The sequence below is a fragment of the Lontra canadensis genome, unplaced genomic scaffold, assembly GCF_010015895.1.
Source record: "Lontra canadensis isolate GAN:19392208 unplaced genomic scaffold, GSC_riverotter_1.0 scaffold71, whole genome shotgun sequence".
Classification (NCBI taxonomy): domain Eukaryota; kingdom Metazoa; phylum Chordata; class Mammalia; order Carnivora; family Mustelidae; genus Lontra; species Lontra canadensis.
In genome coordinates, this window is record NW_022631065.1 from 742,062 (window position 1) to 761,981 (window position 19,920).

A 19,920-nucleotide genomic window follows, 5' to 3' on the forward strand; every position below is an offset into this window, starting at 1 on the left:
ATATCTGTCCCCAGCCCACTCTGGGGACCTCAGTTGGACTGGTGCATATGGTTATCTTTCCCCTTTCCCAGGATAGAAGTCACTTTGGAGTGGTGCTGGCCCCACTGGTGCTGCTTGCCCACTGCTAGGTTTGTGGCACCATTTTGGATGGGCTCAATCCATATAGGAAAGGAAGGGTCCACAGGAGAACATGGTGGGCAGATCCAGCAGTGCTGGCAAGGTTTGTGCTGGCCTGCCCAAAGCTCCTGTCAAGACCACCAGGTTGGAGGTGGCAAATCCACAGAAGCACATGGGCAGAGTGAGCGGTGTTAGCAAGTAGATGGAGAGTGTTGTCCCTGGGCTTGTTCTTGCAAGTGTCCATTTGTCCAGGCTGTGGGTTGAGGGAGGGAAATGGCACCCCCAGCTCCTTTGTTCCTAAGAGGTCTCCCAACAATCCCTGCTCCTCCAGCACACCTCTGAGATTAGTAAACAAATCCATCTCCCTACAACCCAGGAGTTTTTTGAACTGCTGCCTACACTGTATTGTCCAAGGGCTGTTTGTTGTGCTGTCTCTTTAAGAGTGGAGACTTGGTTTCCTATCTCCCTCCAGCTCTCCCAGATCCCAGCATGCTGATTTTTAAAGTTCTAGGTGTTAGACCCTCCTAATAGTAAGAACTTGCAAAATTTGGCTCTTCTGGTTTTCAAAAGCAAATCTTACAGACGTTCATATTTCCTATGCCCGGGTGCCTGGGATGTCTATTTCTTCCCCCTCGTCTTCCCAACAATATCTCCACCCTTCTTACCCTCTTCAGTGTGTGTTCTCTACATTTAGCTATGGAGAGTCTGTCTGCCATTCTTTGGGTCATTTTCTGGGTTATTTACACTGATGTGGGTGCTATCTAGTTATATCCATGGAATGAAGTGAGCTTAGGGTCCTTCTACTCTGCCATCTTCTCTGGAACCCTCCTTTTTCTTTTTTTAAATTCAACTTTCCTCTCTGTATTTCATTTGAATAGTTTCTAGTGCTGGGTCTTCAAATTTACTAATCTTATTTCAGTCATGTCTTATCTGCCATTGATCACATTCAATGTATTTTCCATCCTAGACACTGTAGTTTTCAACTCTATAATTTCAGTTTGGATGGTTTTCTATCTTCATGTTTCTACTTAAATTTTGAACATGTAGAATACAGTTATAATAACTTTTAATTTAGTTGATTTCTTATTCTAACAGCTGTGTCAGTTCCAGTTCATTTTTTATTGATTTTTATCCTCATTTCAGGACATATTTTCCTGCTTCTTTGCATGTCTGGCAATCTTTGATTGGATTACAGACATTGGAAATTTCATCTTTTTGGGAGATAGATTTTTCTTAAGACTTTATCTTTTTTAGAGCAATTTTAAGTTTACAGCAATATTGGATGGTACCAAGATCTCATATGCATAGGATATGCATGTGTCCTCACATGCTAAATTCCCTCATTTTCAACATCACTCACCGAAATCGTACATTTACCAAGGATGGATCTACATTGACACATAATAACCCGAAGTCCATAGTTTACCTTAAGTTTCATTTTTCATGTACATTTTATGGGTTTGGATAGAAGTATAATGACACACATCCATCATCATATTATACAGATTATTTTCACTGCCCTAAAAATCGTCTGTCCTCTGCTTACTCATTTCCTCTCCTCAGTCCCTTTCCCAGGTGAATATTTTTGATCCCTACAAATATTCTTAAGCTTTGTTCTGGGATGCATTTACATTAATTTAAAAAATTTAAGATTTTTGGGTCGTACTTTCATGATTTGTCAGGTGGGACCAGACCACTGCTTAGTTTGGAGTTAAGTATTGCCCTATTGAGGTAACATCCTTCTTTGTATGCTATCCACTGCCCTGTAAATCATTATTTTTTCAGTTTGGCAGGTGGAAAGAGGCTGTTCTTGGTGGAAAATGCCAGTCACTGTTACCAGCAATCTTTATGGGTGGTTCTTTACCTGACTTTAGGTACTTCCCTAACACACATGTGCTGATCTATAATCAAGGGGATTATTCTGAAAATCCTCAGAGTAGTCTTTCTGTGAAACTTCTCCTCTCTGATACTCTATCCTGCAAACTGTAGCCCCCTTGGTCTTCATGAATCAGCTTCATCTTCTCAATTCAAACACACCACTGACCTTTCCCGGGCTTCTCCTCCTTGTCATTGCCTTGAAACTCTCCCCATACAGCAAGTTGAGACAAGAAGCAACCCATATATACACAATTGTATAACTAAATAATTAAGGATATATAAGTAGTTCAGAGGCCTGGATTTAGCCAAGAATGGGTTTGAGAAAAGGGGATTGTCAGCATGGGCTGAAGAAGCTGCTTGTGGCTTGAATGACACTGGGCTTGAGCTAGTCTCAGTAGAGGAAGAAGTAGGCCTGGGAGCAACTTCAGGAGAAGTTATCTTCTAGTGGGTAATACCATTACCTGAGGTTCTAGTGACAGAAGAAGCAGCAAGATGGGGACATGAAGTAGCTTTGTGGAAAGGAAAAGAGCTGAAAATTTAAGAATGATTCTAAACTGGAAAAATGGTGAACAGAGGAAGATAGTCCAAGGAAATAGTTTGAAGAAATGCTGATGTGTGGGACAGTAAAGGTGAATGTAAAAAGGAGATCAGGTATGAGAGATATTTCCAAAGAAGGCTCTATGGAACTGGGTGTTCCATTTGAACTCAGATAGATCATGGTTTGAATCCCATCTCTACTTCTTACTACCTCTGTGATTCTGTGAAGTTACTTTCCTGATCTATAAAATAAAAGCATATCTTGTTCTAAAACCTGAAAACAGCCCCAGGCCTTGTTGGTCGTCAAAGTTCTTATCAAAACATAGATTATGCTCGGTTCATAGGATTTGGCTCTGTTAAGCACCAGGAAATTTCTGGAGTAAATAATACAGAGCTATTAAACTCTTACATTTATTCAACAGATACTTGAACCAGGTATCATTCCAGCTGTTGGAGATAGAGCAGAGAACAAAACAGGCAATAGCTCTACCATTTAAGAGTTTACATTCTATAAATGAAACAAGATGGGATCGGGAAGGAGACAAACCATAAGAGACTCTTAATGTCACAAAACAAACTGAGGGTTGCCAGGGGGAGGGGGGTAGGGAGAGGGTGGTGGGGTTATGGACATTGGGGAAGGTATGTGCTATGAAGGGTGTAAACCTGGCGGTTCACAGACCTGTACCCCTGGGGCTAATAATACATTATATGTTAATAAATTTTTTTTTAAATTATAAAAAAAGAGTTTATATTCTAGTTGTGGGATGTCAGATAATGCGTTAGTAAGTTAGAGATGATAATAAACACTATGGCAGAAAGAAAATAGGATACTATATTAGAAAGTGACTTGGGAAAGAGGCAGAGCAGGAAGAAAGTTACTTCAGCCAGGATGGTTAGGAAAGGCTTCTCTAATGAGGTAACACTTGAGCTGAGTTATGAAGGATAAGACTGAGCCAGCTATATGTATTAGTTGCCTATTGCTACATAACAAACTACCTCAAAACTTAGCAGCTTTAAACAATTAATGTTTATTGCCTCATGGTTTCTTTGGGTTGATGATCAGGGTGTGGCTTGGCTGACTTGGCCTCTCACAAGACTAAAATCCAGATATTAACTGGGTATGCAATCAACTCAAGGCTCTACTGGGGAAGGATCAGCTTACAACCTCACACAAATGGCTGCTGGCAGCATTATGTCCTTGATGGCAACTGGCCTGAGATATCAGTTGCTTGCCACATGGGACTGTCTCTAGGGCAGTTCACAATAGGCATCTGGCTTCCTTCAAAGCAAGGCAGTAAGAGAATGAGAAAGAGTGCACCACGAATGGGAACCACCTTCTCTTCATAACCCATCACCTCTACTGCATTCTACTTGCCAAAAGCAAGTCACTAAATACAACGCATACTCTAGGGCAGGGTATTACACAAAGGTATGAATACTAGGAGGCAGGAATGGTCAAGGTCATCTCAGAGGCTGCCTATCACACCATGGAAAGAACTGGGAAAGAGTGTTTAAGGCAGAAGAAAGAGAAAATGCAATGGTCCTGAGTGGGAGACATTCTACTTGTGTTTGAGGAAGCCAATGGAGGTAGAATGGACTAAATCAAGTTAAAACAAAAATAGTAGTAGGATATTGGGTAGTCAGAAGGCACACCATGCAGGGCTGAAAAGAAGATTTTATTTTATTTTAAGTGCAGTGGGGAGCCAGTGAAGTGTTTTAAGTAAGGAAGTCAGCAATGTATTCCAACTACTTAACATTTTCCAGAGCTCTATGGTAGATGTGGCCCCAACAGGATTTGATGGAGCAAATGTGGTGGGTGAAGGAAAGGATCTCTTCTGCTACAAAAAAAAAAAAAAAAAAAAAAAAAAAAAAGTTTCAGTGACACCTAAATACCTATTCAGCTAAGTATAAAGACTTTAGGATGCTAATAAAATATTCTCAAGCTATCCTTCCAGCCTATCTCCCACTACTCCCCTAACCTCCTGTCGAAGTGAAGTTTCTTGAGCATATACTATGCTTTCCTGTCTTGAGCTTATACCATTTCCTCTGCCTGGGGGTCTGTCTCTACCATCTCTACCTGTCAAACTTAAACACTTTTTGTCAAGACCTTTCTTGAGTGCCACCTCCTATGTGAAGCCTTTCCTGATTGTTTTCTTCTTTCAGTCCCCTCTATTCTTTGTTTAATCCACTTTGGGATTTTACCATGTCTTTTCTACTATCAGTAGTTCATTTCTAACTTGTAAGTTCTTTGAGATCAAGAGCTCTGCTTTCTTTATTTCTGTAGCCTGCACTACCCAGAGCCTTAATAATCAGTATTCAACAAATGTTTGTCAACTTGAATTAAACTGGGAACTAGATGATTACAGCACCTTTAGTTGGCCAAGAGGGCTTCCTGAGAAATAAGATTTTCTCTTTGGTCGATACTAAGTTATAATTTTCCTATTACAACTCATAAGTCCTACATGGTACTTTCTTTGACTATAATGGAATTATTATAGATTATTGTAATTATTATTAATTATTAGATATTAATAACAGACATTTATTTTTCTTAGAGAAACCTCCAAATATTTGGAAACAAAACAGCACATTTCTAAATAACACATGGGTGAAAGAAAGAATTAAAGGGGGTAATTAAAACATATTTTGAACTGATAAAAATAAAAACATAACAAGTGAGAATTTGTAGGATGCTACTAAGGAAGTTTTGAGGGGGAAACTTATAACAGCAAACACCTGTATTAGAATAGAAGAAAGGTTTCAAATCAATAACCTTAAAACATATGCATGCTTGTGTGCACGTGCACACACACACACACACAGAGCAAATTAAACTAAAAGTAAGCAAAAAAAGAGAAAAATAGTAAGTATCAAAATATAAATCAATAAAATAGAAAACAATAGAGGAATCAATAGAACAAAAGCTGCTTCTTTGAGAAAATCAATAAAGATAAAACACTGTGAGACTTATAAGAGAAAATATAAGACACAAATGACAAATAACAAGAACAAGATAGGTGACATCACGTCAGATTCTACACATATAAAAGGACAATAGGGATTATTATAAACAACTCTATGTCAATAAATATGACAACTAAGATAAGATAAACAGTTTCTTTGAATTACAAAAATGATCAAAGCTCACTCAAGAAGAGATAAATGTCTCTATCTATATTCCTTATATCCATTTAGGAAAATGGGATACATCAAAACGTCCTCCAAAGAAATTTTAGGCTGAGATGATTTCATGAGTAAGTTCTAGAAAACACTTAAGGAAAAAATAATGCCAATTCTACACAAACTCTTCCAAAAATAGCAAAGCGAAGAGAATAGTTCCCAACTCATTCTAGGAAGCCAGGATAAGTTAGTACCTTTAAAACGAAACAAGACAAAGACATTATAAGAAAAGAACACTATAAACCATAATCCCTCATGAGCAAAAATTCTGTACAAAATGTATAGCAAATTGAATTCAACACTGTATAAATATTTTTTTTACACTGTATTAAAGAGATAAAATATCAGGTGACCAAATAAATTTATCCCTGGAGTGCAAGTTCTGTTTAACCTTTGAAAATCAGTCACTATACTTCAGCATACAAATTAAAAATAAAAATCTTTTGCTTATCGGAATAAATGTCAAAAAAGCACTTAACAAAATCTAACATTCGTTCCTGATAAATACTCAGTAAACTAAAATTAAAAGGGAGTTTCCTCAACTTCATAAAGGTCATCTAAAGAAACCTACAATTACCATCATACTTGATGGTTAAAACCTAAATACTTCCTCCATAAGATCCAAAACCAGAAAGAATGTCTGCTATTATTACTTTAATCCAACACTCTTATTAGTAGTTCTAGCCAGTGCAGTCAGGAAAGAAAAAAAGGCATTCAGATTCAAAAGGAAGAATTCAAACTGTTTTTGTTTGCAGGTGACATGATCATTTATGTAGAAAATATGATGGAATCTTTTATGAAAAAGCTATTAGAACTAATAACTGAGGGGCACAGTGGTTGGTTAAGTGTGACTCATTTGATAAGTGTCTTCCTTTGGCTCAGGTCATAATTTCAGCATCCTGGGATTGAGCCCCACATCTGGCTCCCTACTTGGTGGAGAATCTGCTTCTCCCTCTCCCTCTGCCCCTCTCCTACTCATGCTCTCTCTCTTTCTCTCTCTTCCTTTCTCTCTCTCTCAAATAAATAAATAAAAATCTTTTCTTTTTTTTAAAGATTTTATTTATTTATTTGACAGAGAGAGATCACAAGTAGGCAGAGAGGCAGGCAGAGAGAGAGAGAGAGGAGGAAGCAGGCTCCCTGCTGAGCAGAGAGCCCGATGAGGGACTCAATCCCAGGACCCTGAGATCATGACCTGAGCTGAAGGCAGAGGCTTACCCCACTGAGCCACCCAGGTGCCCCCAAAATCTTTTTTTTTTTTTAAGAAATAATAACTGAGATCAGTAAAGTTTCAGGTTACAAGATCAATATAAAAAATCAATTCTGGGGTGCCCAGGTGGCTCAATGGGTTAAGCCTCTGCCTTTGGCTCAGGTCATGGTCTCAGAGTCCTGAGATCGAGCCCCACCTCAGGCTCTCTGCTCAGTGGGAAGCCTGCTTCCCCCTCTCTCTGCCTGCCTCTCGGCCTACTTGTGATCTCTCTCTCTCTCTCTCTGTGTCAAATAAGTAAATAAAATCTTTAAAAAAAATTCCATTTCTCGGTACTGGCAACAAGTAATCAGAAACTTGAATAGAAAAACATTACCAGGGGCATCTGGAGGGCTCATTGGGTTAAGCCTCTGTCTTCGGCTCAGGTCGTGATCTTAGGGTCCTGGGATGGAGCCCCACGTCGGGTTCTCTGCTCAGTGGGGAGCCTGATTCCCCCTCTCTTTGCCTTCCTCTCTGCCTGTTTGTGATCTCTCTCTCTATCAATAAATAAATAAAATCTTTTAAAAAAGAAGAAAAAGAAAAAGAAGAAAAACATTACCATATACAATAACATAAAAATATGAACTATTTGGAGATAAACTTGACAACAAAGTGAAAGACTTGTACACTAAAACTATAAAATATGGCTGAAAGAAATTAAAGAAAACCTAAATGAAGGGAAGGGTCTACCTTGTTCATGGATCAGAAAACTCAATATCATAAAGATGTCAACTGCCTTCAGATGAATCTGTAGATTCAATACAATACCAGTCAAATTCCCAGTTGGATTTTTTTTTTTTGTAGAAGTTGATTATAAATAGCTGATTATAAAATTTTTATGGAAATCCAAAGAATTTAGAATAGCCACACCACTCTGAAAAAGACAAATTTGGAAGTGTAACACTGATTTTAAGAATTATTGTGGGGCACCTGGGTGGCTCAGTCAGTTGAGTCCAACTCTTGATTTCAGCTCAGGTCATGATCTTATTCTCATGGGATTGAGCACCATATTGGGCTCCATGCTCAACAGGGAGTCTGTTTCTCTCTCTCTCTTTCTCCCTCTGCACCTGCCTCCACTTGCACACGCATGCTCTCTCTCTCTCTCAAATAAATAAATCTTTAAAAAAGAAGTTATTATAAAGTTACACTAATAAAAATAGTGCAATATTGATGCCTGGGTAGCCCAGTCAGTTAAGCATCTGTCTTTGGCTCAGGTCATGATCCTAGTGTCCTGGGATCAAGTCCCACATCAGGCTTCCTGCTCAGTGAGATCTTGCTTTTCTCTCTGCCTGCTTCTCCCTCTGCCTGCCACACCCCGCCTTGTCTGTGTACTCTTTTTCTGTCTAACAAAGAAATACAATGTACAAAAAGTACAATTTTAGCATAAATTTAGAAAAATAAATCAATGGAACAAAATAGAAAGTCCAGAAATAAGCCCATACATATACCTGGACAACTGATTTTTGACAGATGTGCAATGATAATACAGAAGAGAATGGATAGTCTTTTCAAAAAATTGTGCAGGAACAAGTGCATACACATATGAAAAGTAGGAACTTAGATCTGTATCTCACAACTATATGCAAAATTTAACTCAAAATGGACCTAAATGTATGGGCGCCTGGGTGGTTCAGTCGGTTAAGAGTCTGCCTTTGACTCCATCATGATCCCAGAGTCCTGGAATCCAGTCCCACATTGTTCTCCCTGCTCAACAGGGGCATCTGCTTCTCCCTCTCCTTCTGTCCCTGCTCATGATCTCTCTCTTGCTCACTCTCTGTCTCTCAAATAAATAAATAAAATCTTTTTAAAAATTGACCTAAATGGAGATATATAAATCTGTGAAACTTTTGGGAGAAAATAGAAGCAAATCTTTGTGATCTCAGGTTAGGCAAGGATTTCTTAGATACAACATCAAAAGCATAATTCATAAAAGAAGAAAATGATCATTGGATTTGGTTAAATTAATAGCTTCTACTCTTTAAAAGACACTCTAGGGGCGCCTGGGTGGCTCCATGGGTAAAAGCCTCTGCCTTCAGCTCAGGTCATGATCCAGGGTCCTGGGATTGAGCCCCGCATCAGGCTCTCTGCTCAGCAGAGAGCCTGCTTCCTCCTCTCTCTCTGCCTGCCTCTCTGCCTACTTGTGATCTCTGTCTGTCAAATAAATAAAAAAAAAATCTTAAAAAAAAAAAGACACTCTAAAGATAATGAAAAGGCAAGACACAGACTGGGAAAAAAATGTTTGCAAAACCTACATCTGGGGATGTAGCCTCTTGCTCAGTGGGGAGCCTGCTTCTCCCTTTTCCCCTGCTTGCATGCTCTCTCTCTCTCTCTCTGACAAATAAATAAATAAAATCCTTAAAAAAGAAGTACATCTGATAAAGGATTTGTTCCAGAGTATATATTCTCAAAATTCAACAATAAGATAAACGAACCAATAAAAAAACTGAATAAAACAGTTGAACTGACAATTTAAGACACATAGACAGCAAATAAACATAAGACAAAGATGCTCTATGTTTTTAGTCATTAGGGAAATGCAAATTAAGACCACAATGAAAAAAAAAGCCATAATGAATAACACTACATAGTTATTAGAATGGCTAAAATTTTAAAAAAATTTACCGTACCAAGCTTGACGAGGCTGTGGAAGAGCTGAAACTCTTGTGAACTTCTGGTGACACTGTCAATGTTACACCCACCCAGGAAAACAATTTGGCAGTTTCTTAAGAAGCTGGACATATGATGAATATATGATCTGCCCAGTTCATTCATAGGTGTTTATTTACTCAAGAGAAAAATAAATTTATGAGCACACAAAGACTCGAACAAAAATGTTTACAGAAGCTTTATTTGTAATAGCCAAAATCTTGAAACAGCTCAACTGCTTTAATCAGTAGGTAAACAATGACATATCCATAAAGTGGAATCCTACTCAGCATTAAATAAGAGTGAACTATTGCTACGTATAACAACATGGATGAATCTTAAAATCATCATGCACAGTGAAAGAAGCCAGCCAAAAATATATACATATTATATGATTAAACTATAGAAAATTTAAAACTAATTGATATTGACAGAAAAGCAACTGGTGGCTTCTTGGAGATGGGGACGAGGAGGTGTGGGAGGGAGGAATTACAAAGGTACAAGCAAAAACTTTTGGAGATGATAGATAGCTTCACTATCTTAATTGTAGTGATGATTTTACAGGTATATACATGTGTAAAAATTAGGTACTTTATTTTTTTTAAGATTTTATCCATTTATTTGAGAGAGAGAGAGAAAGAGAGAGAACAAACATGAGGATGTGGGCAAGGCAGAGGGAGAGGGAGGATCAGACTCCCCACTGAGCAGGGAACCCAATGCCAGAACCCTGAGATCATGACCTGAACCAAAGGCAGACGCCTAAGCAAGTGAGCCCTCCAGGCACCCCAATATTTTGTACTTTAAACGTGTAGTTTATCGTAGACTCTCTATATAAGCTTTAGTAAAAATAAGTATGTATAAACTTCAGCTGTATATAAAATTATACTTCTTTATTGAGTGTACCTGAGATATAATGAACTATACATATAACTTTCTTTTAAACTTGGACCCAGAAATGAACTTTAAACTTCTTTTAAACTTGGACCCAGAAATGAACATGTCACTTCCTGTCATGTTTCACTGGCCAGTGAAAGTCATATGTCCACTCCTAACTCCAAGGGGCCAGGAAAGTGTGTTCTTACTATGTGCCTGGAAGGAGAGAGTTGGCTATTTGTGTATATTCTTAATGACTACCATACTCAGCAGTAAGCATGCTGTTTTTTTTTTTTTTTTATAAATAGTATATGTGCTGCCTAAGGGAACACTGGTTTTTTATAAATAGAACACTTGTCCCAGTTGTTACGTAAGAGAATTCACATGCATTTGCAGAACCACCAAACAATAGTACACTTAGTAACCCTCTCTCAAAAGTGCTGCTAAGATTCAGCCAGTTTGTTTGTAATGGTGAGGAATACAATTTAAATAAAATTGGACAAGTAACCCAGAACTTTTGCTACTAATTCTGAAATTAGTGCTTTTTAGAATCTAAGAAAATAAATGGAACTGGGAGAAAACGTGTACCACCATTTGGTCTAGCTTCTGTTTCCTAGTCATTTTTTAAAAAATATTTTATTGATTGATTGATTGATTGATTGATTTACTTGAGAAAGAGAGAGAGAGAAAGAACATGAGCAGGGGCAGAGGGAGAAGCGGACTCCCCACTGAGCAGGGAAGCCAGCGTGGGCCTTTATCCCCAGGTCCCTGAGATCATGACCTGGGCTGTAGGCAGACGCTCAAGCAATTGAGCCTCCCAGGTGCCATTCTAGTTGATTAAGTATAACAGGAGTCCTTTAAGACAAAGGAAGGGTCAGAGATTCCATTATGACAAATACCTTTTCTTTCATTTATTCTCTTCACAGTTAAGAAATTGTTTATCATGTCCAACTAAAAAAAATTTTTTTTTCTAATTTAAACTAATTTCCTTTTGTTCTGTTCTTATCAGTCACTTTGATGAACTGGTCTGACATATTAAAACAAACGCTCTATGGCATAGAAAAAGGTTAACATTCTTAATGTACTAAAAACTCTTGCACATCAGTATGCATAAAAGACAAACATTTTACTTATTTTTCTAACAACGTGGCAGACTGTTAATACAGCACATATCTCATTTCACCAGGGCTTCTTTCCGAAAAACACATTGAAATGCTGTGTCTGTTATATTATCCTCAGTATTTTATATATACTTATAAATATTTCTAATTTTTTAAAAGAAAAACATCCTAATTAAAAATGATCTAAGGGTACAGGAAATTCATAAAAGAAAAAATTATGTATATGAACAGTAAACATAAGAGATAAAGAAAGAAGTAATTTATTATTCAAAAGAAGTAATTAAATCAAAATAGAAATTAGATGCCACTTCAGGTGTACAGTTGGAAAATATTTTTTAAAATGAAAATGTCCGGTATTATCAAGGGGATCCCACCTATATTCACAGTAGGATCCTCAATTAGTACAAACTTCTTCATTGTGTGAGTGATGAGATTGAGCATATTTTCAATTTTCTTCTTTTTGCTAATATACATCTTCTAAGTTTTTTTAAATAACCACATACCACATTATTAACAAAACAAACACTTTTAATTGAAAGCAATAGTGCTTTTTAAAAAATTCTCTCTTATCCTTCTCTTCTCCACGTTAATCAATTCTGATATCTTTCATCTTTTCATACAAGCCCTTTTTTATTCTGAAATTGTATTTATCAAGATTTTCAGAACTTTCTTCATTTTCTCTATGTGCTTGATTCAATTGAGCTTACTTTCTAAAATATTCTACCATAACTGGTTTGAATTTTTGAAAAATGCTTTCCGGTTTCTCTTTTAAATAAAAAGCGTAGTCAGGCTGCCAGTTAGCTCAGCTGGTTAGAGTGTGCTGCTAATAATAAAGTTATATTTGCATTGCATTTCACCAAACGCATCCATTTGCCAGACTGACATTTAAGAACGTGTCATACCATGTTCTTTTATCCAAAAGAATAGACTTATTAAGTACTTTTAGGTGTTCTGATACTGTTAGAGCAGTATCAGTGGGTATCAGTGTATGTGAGTAAATATATATGTGTGTGTATGTCCATTTGTATAAAATATGTGCCAGTCACTGGTCTTAGTGCCTTCTAAGCTTGGCTTCACTAAGTACTCACAACAATCGGATGAGACTACTGTTATCATTTCTATTTAACAGATAAGGCTTTGAGGGGGGGCTATAATGTGCCAGAGAAGAGCTGGTAAGCTAAGCCTTGCAGATGGCATCCGGGAAAGGAAGCAGTTTATGCACAGAAATAAAACTATGTACAGGCAGCCTATGAAAAATGCCACACATTTTTATCATTTTTTATCAAAAATGTAGAATTTTCTGGACCTTCGTTGACTTCAGTAAGTCTACCCCACACAGTCGGCTTCCTGGGTGTGTGAACGAGCAGTTGCACAAGACCCCAAGTGCAGAAGGACCCTAAACACTTGGAGTTTAATGTTCTGCAGTTGTCATCTTGAAATTCTAAGTCATTTTTCCTTTGAATTTGTGTTTTGTAAGTGAAATCTGATGAACATCAGAGCATGTGCCAAGACCTTGGAGCCTTCAGCTCACACGCGGTCTGCCTGCTGTCAGCTCCCCACCTCCTGGCAGCCGGCTCCCCATCGCGTTGGCAGTCTGCTTTCTGTCACCTGGTGCCTGGAGCCCTGCCCACTTTCCCCCAACTTTCCCCCACCCCTCCCCAGGTCAGCATTTCCCTCTGTGAAGTGGGGAGCAACAGAGTTGTTTCCACAGTATGGAAGAAGGTGTGGGGGTGTCCATGTTCTGCTGTGGCCCTCTGCACCCAGTGGGATCTTGGACTCAGGACCGGGAGGATTGGGGTTGGGCGCGCTGGGGTGTTCTGAGGCAAGGCTTGGCAGCAGCCATCCTTACCCAGGGTTGGCAACACCACAACCATTTGGAGCGAGACTCTTAGGGGGCAGGTCTCTTGCCCACCTCCAGTCCAGGTACTGAGCAAGTCCCTGCGTTGAGGTTGCAGTTGTTTCAGAGCCCACGGTCAGCTGCAGGGTCTAGGGCTGGAGGGAGGGAGTCTGGGTTCCTGTGAGGATGTGCACTTACCCCATGAGTAGCCCCTGACCCAGGGAGAGTTACATTAAATGGCAAATCAAAAACACCATGACAGGTCAAGAAAGCCACCAGAAAAGAAAGGAAAAACTCTATATTGTACCCTTTTTTGAAGATGTATTTATTTGAGAGAGCACCCCCTCCCCTCCTTCCACCCCCCTGGGTCAGGGAGAGGCAGAGGGAGAAGGAGAGAGAATCCTCAAGCGGACTTCTCCCTGAGTGCAGAGCTAGGTGGGGGACTTGATCCCATAACCCAGAATTCAAGAGTAAGCCGCTTAACCGACTGAGCCATTCAGGTGCCCCTCTATAGTACCTTTTAAGGGTGACTTTTTCCTGCATTTTGAACAAGGAAGCATGCATTTTCATTTAGTACTGGGTGGGGGATGGTGGAGGGGGCTTGTACTTATGTAGCCAGTCTGTCGTGCTCTAGTCAGACCCTGTGTCATTGTAGCTTCAGGTGATCAGAGGAGGAATGGTTTTCTCCAGGAGGAAAGGTGACTTTCTATTTGCTTATTCCACCCTTATTTACCTTTGTCTTGTGAGTGTTTATATAGAGCTTTACTGCTAGATGTTCCTGGGTTGGAAGATGAAATCTCTGGTGACTCTGGCTGGCTGGCTGGCCCACACTAGTGGAGAAGGGCTGTTTATCATATAGACGGAAGTGTAGGGAGCAGCGCTCCCCCAGGGTGCATTCATTTCTGCGTTATTTGAAAGCCATGTCCTGCAGGTATCTCTCAGTGAAAAGAGGTTTCGTTTCTTTTCCTTTTTTCTTTCTTTCTTTTTCTTTTCTTTTCTTTTTTTTTTTTTTAAAGATTCCAGCGTGAGTGCCAAGTAGGTCTCTGAATATTGCTTTGGGACATCTTTTATTCCAGCAAATAATGGCCTTAATGCACTGGAAACCCAACTTACCGATGCCGATGCCGTGGTGATAGTCAGTAGGGTCATGTCCACACGGAAAGGGCAGGCTGGACAGTTCTTACGGTCATAGCAGGGGATGCTCCTGGTGAAGGCATTTGGGAAACTGCTTTTCTCATGGAAACACTGTAGTAGCTACAGGCCTAAAACCTTAATCTTAATGCTTCTCTTTTAATGAACGTAAATGCCATATTCAAACCAGCTGAAGTATGTAATAGTACCCTGTCCAATAGTAAGCTTTCAAAATGTGAATCATTTGGCCTGGCAATAAAGAAATAGATCATTTCAGTTATCTTTGCTTGGTTGTTTGACAATTGTTTGCTATGGACAGAGAGGGGGAAAGCCCTCTCTGGCATCATCTCATACCAGGGCGAAGAGCTCCCAGGAGACATAGCTGAAGGTAAGCTGATCTAAGTCAACGGCTACCCATATCATCATTTTATTATTAGTTGTGAATGAAATTAACATTTCTGTGCTGAAATGGGAAATATCAAATATGTTTATATGCTAGAGACAGACTTAAAGTGATTCCCTTACCTGCCTAGAATCTGTGCTTAGCAGGGTGAATCAATCAAACATAAGATGATAAATACTTAACCTACCTACACAGGACTTAGATTTCTAGCCTTTCTTTTAACGATTGCTAGCCATTTTTACCACCTTCCCCCTGCCTTTTTTTTTTTTTTAACCAAAATGTGTTCTTCATAATGGGGTTAGAGATCAAAGCAAAGAAAATGGGGTTATTTCCTTTTCATAAGTCATTCTCCTTGTCCTCACCAGAAGGTAAATTGGTAAATGTTGGCATCCCTTCTCCTATACTCCTTGTCTACCATTCTGAGCTTCTTGCAAGCCCCACTCTTGCTCCTCGGGCTCAGTGCAACTGATTGTGTCTCAGATTTAGAGATGTAGAGACAGAAAATAGAAACTAAAGATAAGAACAAATCCGAGGGGCCCCAAGCCTGCTACAGTACAAAGGTCTCAAGGCTGTTCTCTCCTTCATCTCTCTCCCTGGCTACCTAATCTTCTCAGGCTGGAGGCCATTTATGAGGGCCAGGCTTGAAAGAGGTATACATCCCTACTTGCCTTCTACTGCTCTCAATTCAGTCACTTACCCAACCTAACTACTAGAAAGGCTAAAAGCTGTTCTCTGTCTAGACTGCTGGTCAGAGGCCATGGTGTAGGGGACCTGTGTCACTACGTCTACTACACTAAACAGTTGGTGCCACAGAATTCCAGAAAGGTTCTGAAATTGGAAGCATGATATTTTGGAAGCCCAAGGTGGTGGGTGGGGCTGAAAACAGGAGGGTTTATGAAAAATTTCATGAGGTACAATTTGACCCTGTATAGCCAAGCACTTGCCCCTCTCTGACCCTACAGGAAGATGTGAGGTTTGTCCTCTGAAATGAGCAGATTGGTTCTGGACTTAGAAATTCCTGGCATGGTCATGTGAGGGAGATGAGGAATCCTAATGGCTGACACTTGATATTCCCAGCCTCCTTCTCCCACTCAGTTCCAGGATGCTGATAACCATACTTGAAGTTTCCAGGCAAGATTTCTCTCTGAAGAAAACAAACAGCTGAGGAGAAAAATTTATAGATCCTTCTAGTGAAATGGCTGTAGCTTGGCCATTTACCCTTCAGTGAGCCCCACTCACTCTCAGAGAACTTTTCAGTACTTCCCATTTCTGAATCTATGAACAAGGAGAGAGCCAGGGGTCACAAAGTAATTAAAGACAGCCTCTAAGGTGAAAGACTAAGTCCAAAATAAAGAGATCGAAAATGAACCCAGGTCTAAGAAGCAATGCAAAAAGCAAAAGAAAATTTAAGGGGGAAATTACTATTAATTAATATCTTCAGAGAGATATGAGAATGTATTGCATGCATTTTTTTTTAAAATGGAACAGAGTGTTACAGAAAAGGCACATCCCTGTGACAAGAAAGAACTTTTGAAAATTAAAAATAGGATAGACAAAATTAAGAATTCACTAGAAGGGGTAAAACATGAAGTTGAAAAAAACTCCCAGAAAGTAGAACAAAAGGCAAAAAGAGGAAAACTAGAGAAAGAAAAGAATAAAATTATAGGATCAATGTAGGAGTTTCAAAATCTCATTAACAGGAGTTCCAGAAAAGTGAAAAACAGAGGAAATTATCAAAGAATCTCCCTGAACTGAAGGTAATGAGTGGCAACTCATATTAAAAGGGCCACTGTGCTCAACACAATGAAGGAGAGGAGACTTGCACTCAGGCACATCATCATAAAAGTCCAGAATACCAAGGATGAAAAGAAGAGTTGAGAGCTTACAGAGAGAAAACACAAGTCAAAACAGAAGCCAGAAGTTTCAGAATTCTGAGGGGAAGGGATTTCTAATTTAGAATTATATGCTTGGCCAAACTATCATTTAAACATGAAGGGTAACTCCAACCAATTCTTAAATGGCTCAAGAAAAAAAATGTATATACAATATAGAGAGCAAACATGGCAAAAACATTAATTGGTGAATTGGTGAAGGGCATAAAGGAGGTTTTGGTATTATTCTTGCAAGTCTTCCCTAACTTTGAAAAAAGAAAAGAATGAGGCTAGAGTAAAAGAATTTTTAGATGTGTAAGTTCTCTGAAGCTTATCTCAATGTCCACTTTTTAAATAAGTCACTGCAGGATGAGATGTGTTCCATGCAAACAAAGAAGTGAAAGAACAAACATGCAACCATGGGATCAAGAAAACAGAATCTAACATAGAAGGGTTGTGAAAGGGAAGTCCTGGGATGAAGCTGCATCATAGTCTGGAGAGGAGTTGGTCTAGCGTGGAGCAGGAAGACCCGGGCAGAGGATTTAGTTCCAATAAAATATGGAATTGATACATTAACCATTTGACCTGTTTTATAGTTCAGACAGAGAATTTGGGGATGAATAAATGGACAGAGCCATTGAAGATAGAACAAACCAAAATCTGAGTTAATTATTAACTCCAGGGAAAATGGACGATTGCACAAGAAAGGAAATATAAATGATGTGGTTCAGCCATCAACGAGATTTATGTGGTCACATTAACATAAAAATGAATATAGAATATAATCACTTTGGGAATGAGAGGGGGAAATGGCGTATGCGTGGAGGGCATAAAAGAGATCATTCCTCATTTTCTGTAGTAAGAAATCAATAGATAATGTAACAAATGAAAAGATTAAGAAAAGTAGTAGAAACTGCTAATTTGGAAATATAAAGAAAACATGAGAAAAATACTTCAAAGAATTGAAGGTAGTTTTCTCTGAGAAATGGTAGTTTTGTCCTAGTGGGTAGGGATAAACAGAGGATGTGTTTTTTCATAGACAGGGTTTGTAGGGCTAGTCCCAGCTTACACTTGTTAGTCTGGTATAATTTTATTATCATTGTCTTGGGACACCTGGGTGGCTCAGTGGGTTAAGCCTCTGTCTTCGGCTCAGGTCATGATCTCAGTGTCCTGGGATTGAGCCCCACATCGGGCTCTCTGCTCAGCGAGGAGCCTGCATCCCCCCTTCTCTCTCTCTGCCTACTTGTGATCTCTCTCTGTCAAATGAATAAATAAAAATCTTTAAAAAAAATTTATTACCATTGTCCCTTTCACTTTCAAAATTGTTCTGATTTGGATGAAGACTTGAAGTGTTATTTGACTTTTTTTGTTGTTGTTATTTGACTTTTCAAACTGTGTATAGGTAATACTTTGATAGAAGTAAAATAAAAAGTGAGAACTCTTTGGATCCTAAATAAAATAACCATATTCCATATCCCATCCAGCTCAGCCAAAGACTTTGATTTTTTCTCTAAAATTAATTCTTCATTTTAAATTAAATACAAGCAGGCTTCCAGTTATAGAATGAAGTCACAAGAATAAAAGGCAGAGCACAGGGAGTATAGTCAATGATATTATAATAGTGTTGTATGGTGACAGATGGTAGCTACACTTGTGGTGAGCATAGCATAACGTGCACAGAAGCTGAGTTACTATGTTGAATACCTGAAACTAATGGTTGTGTGTCAACTATATTCAAATACAAAAATTTTTAAATTATTTTTTAAAGATTTTATTTATTTATTTGAGAGAGAGAGAGAGAGCATGAGCAGGTTGAGGGGCAGAGGGAGAAGCAGACTCCCTGCTGAGCTGGGAGCCCCAAGCAGGGCTTGATCCTGGGACTCTGGAATCATGACCTAAGCCAAAGGCAGATGCTTAACCAACTGAGCCACCGAGGCACCCCTCAAATACAAAATTTTTAAAAAATAAATGAAAGTTATAAAAGAAAACAAATGATGAAATATATTCATTGAAACCCATAAAACCAGGAACTAGCTTCTATTTTTTTCTATATTTTCATTTGTACTTCTAAATAGATTCTGCACTTTATATTACTTTAGAGAACTTGTATCTGTATTTTTCGTGTATTTCTGCTATTAGGTCTATAAGAGGTCTATATATTTTTTTTAATTTTTAAAAAATATTCAATTTTGGAAAGTTTCCCCTTCTAGACTTCAAATAACCTGGCAACAAGATCCTGTTTGACTTCTTCTTAGTAACAAAGCTCGGTGATTTGTCGTAAATATTGCTTGAATAAAGGAATGAATGCAAAATACCTACCTACCTACATATAAGCAATATGTCTGTTTCGAAGCACTTTTTACACTCACTGCCTCATTTAATTCTTACAACTACTTCATGAGATAAACATAGCATCCCATTTAGCAGATGAGAAAAATGAGGTTCAGACAGATATTGTGATTTTCTAACAAGGTGATATAGCTAGTAGATACTAGGTGACACTGGACCAGGCCCACTAAAGATGGTTCCCATATTTTTGTCACAATATCAAATGATAAGGATTTATGTCATCCCACAAATAAACAGAATCTGAGAAGCAAAATCAAGAACTCAGGTTAATAGCATGGCTATTAGAGAAACAGATTATGAAAACCAATGAATAATTCAAACATCCTTCTGTCAGACTGGTCTTTGAACAGAAATTATAATTAGTCTGCCCAGTTAGGCATCGTGGAAACTGAAATCACCCTTATGGAGAGACAGCCCACCCCTCAGAGTCTCAGAGGATAAATCCCTGCTGCAAACCTCCAGACCAGCGAAGCAGTCTTTTTTTTTTTTTTTTTTTAAGATTTTATTTATTTATTTGACAGAGAGAGATCACAAGTAGATGGAGAGGCAGGCAGAGAGACAGAGAGAGAGAGAGGGAAGCAGGCTCCCTGCTGAGCAGAGAGCCCTATGCGGGACTCGATCCCAGGACCCTGAGATCATGACCTGAGCCAAAGGCAGCAGCTTAACCCACTGAGCCACCCAGGCACCCCCAGGGAAGCAGTCTTAATGGTTGTTTTATTTTTTAAAACATATCT